The 9847-nt window shown below is 45.2% G+C and overlaps 1 protein-coding gene across 1 annotated transcript in view; it reads right to left on the minus strand.

Moving 5' to 3' along the window:
- The window catches only part of TMEM200A (transmembrane protein 200A), an 85898-nt gene extending 79878 nt beyond the window's left edge, over positions 1 to 6020 (minus strand). The window contains exon 1 of the mRNA XM_059177564.1: positions 4961 to 6020. The gene's annotated coding sequence lies outside the window, so the exon portion shown is untranslated. The remainder of the gene's footprint in view (positions 1 to 4960) is intronic.
- Between the last annotated feature and the right edge of the window lie 3827 nt (positions 6021 to 9847).

Here is a 9847-nt window from a genome sequence, read left to right on the forward strand (position 1 = left end):
CATGACCACATAACCTTGAGCAAGTTATTACTCCCTAACTTCCAGTGTTCTCACCGGAGACGGTTTTTATGAGATTTAAAGAATATGGTGAATTCAAAACATGTAACGCAGGACCTGGCATACTAGGTAGGTCCCCAATAAATGTCAGTGCTACATGCATAAACATCATGCCCATTGGACTCACCATGACCATTGGCCTCCTTTCTACATAGCCAGTTACCACGTACCTACCCACAGCACACAGCCATGTCACCTACTACCTCCCACTGATCTTCCAGATCCATTCATTCCTCACATGTCAACACAGAATGTCCTTTATCCAGTCATATGTCCTTACCAGACTCATAATGTCATGCACACCTCCCAATATTCTAATTTGGTACCTATCATCTTAGGATTTAGGTCCTAAGTGGTAACTCTAACCTATGCCTGCTGCCTCCCCCTTGCCCTACTCCCATGAACTCAGGGAACCTCCATGAATAACGGTACTATGTTCATCACTTCACTTTCCTGTTCAAACATTTGCTAGACGGGTAGTCCCTAAAGGAGGGGGTCTCCAATTTCATGATCTTTAGATGACCAGGGCTTCTGATCATGAAATGGCTAGGCTGGAAATAAAGCACAGGGATATTTACTAAAAGTACATGGATACAGATAAATGGTGGCCTCCTCAGCCAGAAATATCCTGCAACCACACCTCTTTCAGCAAAGTCTAGACACAAGTGGTATTACTTCATCACTGGGCTTTGCCTTGGTTAGGAGGAGGGTCCCATTTTTGTAATGGGTATGGTCTTGGGCACCTGAGCTGCCTCCATGTGCAAACTCCACACCACTGTTCAGGGGGTCTGTCCTGAAAAAGGAGGGGACAATTCTCCTCAGTGGCAGACATGTTGTTTTTGATTGACCACATTGGTAGATTCAGAGAACCACACCTCTAAGGGATCTTGACACGATTGCCCATCGTGGTGTCCCCGCCAGCCTCTGCCTCCTCACCCTACCACCACCACCATGAACACAGTGTGGGGCACATGATCTAGTTCAAGACTGCAACTCTCTGATGGATGTGGACTGATATAGAGCCAGTCAGAGCCCTTGAAGGAAATGTCTATGAACAGGACCTGGAAGAGACAAAACCTCTCTTTTCTACAGCTCAAAAGCCTAAAAAGGCAGGATGGGAACTACTTGATAGTCAGCTTTCCCAGCACATAGGAAGGGGCCTCAGAATGAAGCTGACCCAGAGAGCAAGGAGCTGAGAAATACGGAGAAAGAGAAAGAGCCCTTACAAAGCCCACGTGAGCCTCTGGGTTCTCGCCACGACTGAAGCAAGGTCCATCTTGCTGCATTTTCCAGTCATATGAGCCAATAAATCCTTTTTTTGTATAACATAGTTAAATAGAGGTTCCTCACACATATAACGAATCCTGACCAACTCCCTTGGCCAAGGACGCCGCGGAGGAGCACCTGCCCATCCTTGATGTTCTATTTCTTCAGGCAGAGAGGAGGGCACCACAGGAGGGAATGGAGAGATCCATATCTTCACGCCTTGTTCATATTGTTTTGGCTCCTGTGTAATTTCACCCCCAGGGACAAAAAAAATCACAACTTGCTCCTAGCATACATCCCATTCGCAATACAACAACCCCCCTACCCCTTGCCAATCCCTGCCTTCACAGGAGAGTTTCCTTTTCCCAGCCGCACTCAAAACTCTTTGAAGAGTCTTACCAATGACTCTGTAAATAGTCAAATCCCCAGAATTCTTGCTGGGGAAAGGGAGGGAGGCGAGGTGAGGAGGAAACACACAGAAATAATCAGACTAAACATCAGCAACAGAAATCAAGACATTTCAGGAGGTTTCGCTCTCTTAGAGACTTAACTTTCAGAATGTAAACTAAATTTTTACTCAGAAAGTTGAACCTCCACTAAAATCAGACACCCACCTTATCTCTCTATCCCATGAACACAAGGTTTCCAAAGCACATTGCAGCTTCTCCTATCTCTATAAGTCTGCAGAAAGGCAACGGGGCATACAGGAACACATGTGCTTTGTAGTATTTTCCCGACTTCCTCACCTTTCTGCTCTCATTACCTCTTGGGGATGTTGTGAAAAATCAATTGCCATTATTTGTGAAAATTCATCAAAATCTGTCCAATACTCAGCAAAAGTTGGCATTTATTATTTATTATGTATTATAAGCTCAGATAATCAATGATCGGTCAGATCTCCTTTACCTCGTATTAGCATCATTATTACCCTTACCATGTGTCCAGCATGGACATGTCTTGCCCGTCTTCCTTTGCGCAACTCTATTAACTGCACCCTTCCCAAATTACACTTTGGCTTCTCCCTCTCAATTCCATCAAGACTCATCACACAGCACTTTAAAGAGACAGAAGATCACAGGTCCGAAACCCTCAATCTGTCGATGAGAGGATGAGGGTGTAGAAGCCCTTGAAGGCCAAGTTACATATCCAGGGCCACTCATTCAGTGGCTTAGTCAGGAGAACTTGGGTTTTTCCAAGCCCCCATCCAGGGTCCTTTGCAACCCACCACACTGTGTGCACCAGTGCCCTGCTGCTCAAGGACCATCCCAGATGCTCAGTGATCTGTGCACACTTTCCAGACCTCTCCACACCAGACTTCAAGTTCCCATGGTAGAGGTTACCTTGCAGTCCATCAGCCAGTCCACAGGAATACATCCAACATGTGATCATCCGTGTTCTCTGAGTGCTTGGGTAAAAATCAGACATGAGCAGACAAATCCTATCTTAAGTTCTGAACCAAACACACTTACCAAAACTGCACATCATCTATCCCTTAATAAAATGAAGGGTCCATCTCACTGCAGATGTGCTTTTTGGTCCTTATACAAGTTCTGCTTTTGTTTTTGTTTTCCAAAAGCATTTTGTTTGAGGAAGACTTCCTATGCTGTCTCCTATTTAGGGAGAGTATTAATAAATGAAATTTATTTTGAAAGTGTCTTCCCTTTAGATGCTATATTCTGTTTAATAAGTGCATTATTATGAGGACTTATGAATTTATCTTCTACTAATTTTGCTTAAGAAATGCAAAAGGTGACATCTGCTTCTATCCTTGTTTTTATCTATTTTCCTGAGGTCAATATGAATTTCTTTCCCTTTATGCTGATAATCTTCAGGGCAATGAATAAATTAACACAATCGGTTCAGATTCACTCCCCCTACATGTCAGTGGTTGGTTATCTTCTCCTCCCAGCGAGCTGTTGTCAAAATTCTGAAACCACACAAGTCCAACTATAGCAATCTAGCTCTGGGAGCATTCAAAAGCTTCACTAACAATTCTTCCAACTTAAAATAACAAGTGCAGCCATCCCTCGTTACAATGAGCCTTCTTGAAGAATTCCTTTTGATTATGGGTGCCTTTGGGATACCACATGGCTTTTACCTGGACCCGACTCAGAAGCAACAGGTAAAGCCTTTCTGTGCCTACCGCCTGGAAATCACACACAGAGACTTCCCACGCAACAACTCCCTCTTTCACTGAAGGCTTTCCCAGCCTAGGATACAAAGCTAATTATAACCAGGGTTACAAATTATAGCTAAATCATCCCATAATTATGAGCTCACTAGTAGGACTTGGTTAGCATAAATCATTTCTAACACCTCAGTATATATTTTTAAGAGTTAAAAAAATCCTGTATCATTAAATTGCTGAGACCTTTAACTATAGTTTCCACTTAATGAAAACATTATTTTCTGTTTAGAGGGACTCCTTTCCTTCATTTAAGCTGTTTGAAAACCATGAAACTACAAGCAGATGCTTCTGCCCAGATAAACAGTAGTGGAAAAACGAGGGTTTAAAAAGTTTCAAAATCTAGCCTATTTTTCACAAATTGGTAATATATTCGCATATCGGCAGCCAAATAACAAACTGAAGGTCAATTGATAATAAGTATGTCTACAGTGCAAGGCGTGATAAACCATCAAAGTAAATAGGCTTTACAGCGAACTGGTAATACCTATGCATAGAGCACTCCAGAAAGTGTAGCTCGGAACTTGGTTTGACAGCAAAACCAAAAGAGTTCAATATTCTTACTGACAAATAAGAACAGATGTCGATTCCTTAAATATTTTCTATGCATACAGTTGTCCACGACTACTTCTAAAGATCTTCAGAAGAAAAAAAAAGAAAAAAACCACAAGGTTCAGAGACACTTTAATGCAACATATGTAGTTCTGAAATACACCAGACCCAGGTGTACTGGGATAGACTCCAATTAGTAAATTACACATATGTGAAGCATCTGACTTTCTGTCATCCCTGGTGCCTGGTACTGAATAATGAATTATTTTTTATTACATGTGTCACACACATACACTTCTCCATCTAAATCGAAAGGTAGTAAATAGACAAAGAGAGCTTACACCTACACCGTGTGAAATGCTGGCGTGGATAATTAATTATAGCAGAAGAATGATTAATGAAGCAAATCTTGCAAAGCCTCAGTTCTTTTTCTGAAGGACGGACTATGTGACTATATAGGGAGAAAAGTAGTGCTGAAATCGGCAAATAATCGCTCTGCCTCACCATTTTGCCCATGTATTGCTTTAGGAAACCCTGACTACACACTTCGCTCCTGCCAGGGACTACTATAAACTGACGCCGCGGACGTCTTCGCCGAGAATGCTGACTCTCTGGAACGGAGACAAAGGAGGGTGTAGCTCGGGGAAGCCTAGTCAGGCGCTCCGAGGCTCGGGGCTCCCGGAGGCTGCCCCGCAAAGCTTCCCTTGCGCTCCGAGGGCTGGGGAGTACGAAACTGATGGCGGACTTGGTTTATTTCCCAAACTTCGGGAGACAACGTTTACCCTAACTCGGGCGACTGAAGCAGGGGGGAGTGGGGGTGAAGAAGCGCCCCTCTGCGGCTGCCGCCGCTGCCCACCCACCTCCCCGCCCCCCGACAGCACCTTCCCTTCCCCCTCTCACCTGTCCTGAACGCGCGGCCTCAGGGGTCCGGGGGTCTTTCCGGACTCTCACTGCAGGAGCAGTTGGGACGTCGGGCGCCTCTTCAGACGAGCGGAGGAGGCGGCGGGCTCGGGGGCGTCAGCGGGAGTCTCCGCAGCCGCCGGCAGGCGCGGGCTCCCTCCCCATCCCGGCTGGGCTCGGGCGGCGGACGCGGCGCGGCCACAGCGGGCGGATGAGTCAGGCGAGGGGGCGGGCGGCGAGGGCGGGGGACCGGCAGCGGAGGGTGGGGGGCGACCCTTACCCCCGCGCCGTGGGGGCGGCGGCGGTCTCGGGGCGCGGGCCGAGCTGCTGCCTGTGCCCGCCGCGGGTCGCGGGGCCGCTGGCCGCCGCCATCGAGCGCAAGGAGCCCGAGCGCTCTTGCCCTCGGAGGTCAGCGGGCGCAGCGCGCCGGCCGGGAGGCAGGGACTCGCCGCTCCGGAGTCGTCGCCGCCTCCAAGAAAGACAAAAGGGACCCGGGGGCCTTGAGGGTAAAAGTTTTCTGCTCTCGTCCAGACAGATCCCAACCACCCCTCACGCCCTAATCAGGGAAGAGGCGGGCTGGGGACTGGGGACTGGGGACTGGGGGCTGGGGTGGGGGGCGGGGCGAGCTTCCAAGAGCGTCACCGCACGGTCGGGACCCGGGTCGGAGCCAATCTCGCCGCCTCCCACCGCCCGTGGGAACTCCCCCAGCCCTGCTGCCCTCGCTCTCGCAGCCCGCCTCCTCCTGGAGGATGCCGACAAGATCCGCTTCTCCCCTTCCCAGGGCCCCCCAAAGGCCCAACGCGTGACCCGGCCGCAAAGTTACACTTCTGGATCCGGGTTTACCGAAGACAAAACCTGTCTTGGGGGACAAAATACCCCCTTTCAGGAGCTCTTCTCCGGGCTGGAAGGCCAGCGGGTGGAAACGGACACACCCACCCGTGGGGCACGCCTCTGTCTGCGGTGCAGCCGCAGGTCCCAGAGCCGAGGTCCCAGCCCCGCCAGTCCACTGGAGCAATAGGGGAGCCCCTGCGGATGCCCGGGTTTCCTGGAGCAGGCGCCGCGGCCCCACGCCCCTCAGACTCTATCAGACGCCGCTTGGGCGGGTCGGGGTCCCCCTGGCGGGCTGCGCCGGCGCTGCGCGAGCGGAGCCACACTCGGCTCCCAGCCGGCTCTGCAAACGCCCGTTCTGTGTACACCGCCCAGAGCGCCCAATGGATTAGCCGCGGGTGGGCCCCGGAAGGAGCTGTGAGAGATGGCTTGGGGGTGAGAGTTATGGGCAGGAGGGATAAGGGCGAACCGGACCGCTGAGTGCTTCGATGAACGGTGCTGATGTTGAACTCCAAACATCAAAGTTAATGAGGGGTACAGGTTACTCCTCCTTGCTCCCTAACTTCCAGTGAGTGGAGATTGCCCTAGTCATAGAGTAAAATGATATGATAATTAACTCCAATTTGGAAGAGACAGAGTGGTGATTTTATTCTATGCAGGTCAATTCAGTAAATAAGGTTTCATGTAAAACTCTGGATTACTTTTCCAGCCATGACACCGGCATGTGCGCAGCACATCAGTGCCAGCACTTGCAGTGGGGTACACCTGTGCGTCTCCTGAATGTATTTTAGGTAATGGATCGGAGAGCAAGTATGGCATCCGGTGAAGTGTGGTTGTGTATTTAAGACAGGGGAGGGAGGGATAGGGATTCCATGCAAAACCCCAAATTTTGCAATTCAGGTGTGGCAATGAGAAGAGACTGTGGAAATAGGTTTCTTGTGGTCCCGTCTTCCTGTCTTGACTAGAAGAATTTGAAGACTTGGCATTTTTACTAAATTTTTCGAAAAATGTTAAAACCAAAAAACTAAAGGAGTAGGGAGGGAGCTGAAGAAATAAGTCACCCCAGTAAACCATCTGTAGTTTTATTTTTACCCCACCTGAAGCAATAACTCTTTAGCCCAGAGCCACTTGCTTAATTCTCTTTGTTTTCTTACACATTTGTCAAGGCACCTCACCAAAGGAATGTGATTCCACTAGGCCTTTCTTATAGTTGTAGCTCTGTGTATTTATAAAGCCACATTTTTCTATAAAGCTTCTGAGAGTAGACATCACCTGGTTGTGTTCACTGGGTTCCCAGGGAATGAATAACAAGTTCACAGTGTCCACAGAGATCATCAAACATGACATTGCATCTAATACAAGTGGTAAAACATTTCAAATGCCCATCTATCCATCCTACACATTGAATAGCTGAGCCTTTCTCAAAGAGGAAGTGATAAGGGTTATGAAAGAAAAAAAATCCCATTCTTATGGCCACAGATGCTGATGATTCCTCATTTCTGAAGTTAGATTTCAGTGATTCAACCAAAGAAGAAGCTGCAGCAGAGACGGACTGCATGAGACTACCAAAAGGGAATTATTTATATTTCTTTTAAAAATAATTACTACTTGTCTCAGAAAAGATAGAGATAAGATGTTTTATAAATAGGGGATTATCTACAATTCAGTAGACCAAGCAACTCCCTAGATATTAGTTACAAATTCTTTTCTGGCATTGAGTGCTCAAGGCAAGCCCAGGTAAATTATTTAATCTTTGCTAATGGCCAGCGTCTGTCCATCTGAAAAAAGCCCAGTGAGGATAACACCACTGGTAATGGATTTTGAATTTAGCTCTCTATCTGCTTTTGAAGTAATGGATGGGGACCTCTCACCATCAGGCTGCACTGCACTTCACACTTAAAATTTTTGCTCCGTCCTTATGAGGTTTGTAAATTTCCACTAGAACAAGCCCATCTTATAAGTGTGCATGTAGGAAGAGAGCACTCATCTCTGTAATTCAAGCTCAACTACCTACAAGCACAACTGACAGAGGGACTTCAAACCTCATTTCTCCCATTCCTTAAGTAGGAACAAAGTACCTATTTCAAACTGTTTCTGTGCAAATTGAATGAAACAACATATATAAGACTTCTCTCACCTATGACTTAGATTGTCAATACATATTGAAACACACACACACATACACAAACATAGAGACTCTTCCTGTGGTATCAAAAATTAACGAGAAAATTTTTGAAATACAGAGATTTCAGTCTTCACTCTTGATATACTAAAAATGTAAGCTCAATGGATAGCAACACATTTTTAGTAAATTCATTTTGAAAATACACATTGGAATAACAAGAATATCATTAAGTAGAACACATAACAAGGCTAAGGGAAGGCTTGTCAGAAAGTTTATGTGTGATTATACCATTTTCTTTTGTCATAAATGTAGCCCATAGCATCTCCAGACATGAGACGAGGTTCTCAACCAAAAAATAAAAAAATATCTTCAATGGAAAACAAATGCAATTGTTTCCTAGATTCTTATCTGAATTGTTTTGCTCCAGCTGTGAAATAAATTGATAGTCTTAAGATCCCCAAGGTATCTGGCTGGAAGCCATAGTTGCTGTTTCAAAATAAGGGGTAGAAAAGGACAAAGTCAATTAAAGAAAATGATCTATCTGATTTTATCTTTAAAATTTGGAACAAGGTAGAAGAAATACAGGGAAAAGTAAAAGGTAATAGAAATACATTTACAAATAAATGTTTAAAGTCATTTTATTTCACTGTGATTTTGAATAGCACTCTGCCATATTTTTAATCTTTCTTTCTCATTTTGTATAATTGATTAATAGTTCAGTATATTTAGCTGCAGAAAGATGTTGTTTATTTCTCTTCATTAAGCATGCAAGTGAGAGTACTAGCCCCTCTCAAATAGAGGTTTTATAACTTTGCAGCTGATACTAATACTTAAATATTTTATAAATTCTGTATTAACCCCCTTATTTTATGATAAACCTCTTTAGCTTATGTTTACCTGAGGAGCACTAGCAGTATACCCTTCAAAAATACAAACTGGGGGACAGACTCTCTTTCTCCGAAAACTCCAGTTCCTTCTTGTGAACAGATTTGTACCTATATGTAAGGAAAGATCATCTTATGGCTGGCGATCCAGGAAGTATTTTCTCAGGAAGTTTCTGATTGTATATTTTATTGCAAGAATTTACTCACAGAAGATGTTAGAGATTTGGCTGAATAGTAACCCACCTGTTCCACTGTCCATGGTACTGAACCAATCATGCATCAGTGCTGGGCTACTCAAAGTGTGGTCAGCACAGAAAATTGTTAGAATAGCAAATTTCTGGCTTCAACCCAAACCTACTGGAGATCATACTCCACAATTAACAACAACCTCAAATGATTACTCAGCTTGTTAAAATTTGAGAAGTGTTGCACTAGGACGCCATTCATATTACCTTGTAACTATCCTGGGGCTTTGTTTATATTACTCTTCCTTTCAATCCCTTCCTGAGGCACAGCTGAAATCCTGCATTTTTAGCTATGTTTTATTTGGTGATGGTAGTGTGGTGTTATGCAAAGAGCATAGCTTTTGAATCAAAGAACAGGGCTAAAATCTCAACTTGTACTGACCACTCTGATCTCTGTTGTCCTCATCCATAAAGTGTCAATAATTATAGGACGTCCTTATAATGCCATTTTAAGGATTCAATGATAATAAAATAGTATTTGTAAAGCACTTAGCCTGGCATATAGCAGATGTTCAACAAGTGTCTCAGTCACCCTGACGGCTGCCATCTTGGCATCACACAATTGGGCATTGTAAAAATTTATTGTATAACAAGTTAGTCTTTAATTTCTGCTCAGTGAGGGTGCTTGGGTGGCTCAGTCATTTAAGCAGCCAACTTTTGATATCAGCTCAGGTCATGATCTCAGGGTAATGAAATCGAGCCCCACATTGGGCTCTGCACTGGGCATGGAGTCTGCTTAAGATTCCCTCTCTTCCTCTCCCTTTGCCCTTCCCTCTATTTCTAATAAGTAAATATAAATACATAG

This window comes from Mustela lutreola, chromosome 6 (genome assembly GCF_030435805.1).
Source record: "Mustela lutreola isolate mMusLut2 chromosome 6, mMusLut2.pri, whole genome shotgun sequence".
NCBI classification, from domain to species: domain Eukaryota; kingdom Metazoa; phylum Chordata; class Mammalia; order Carnivora; family Mustelidae; genus Mustela; species Mustela lutreola.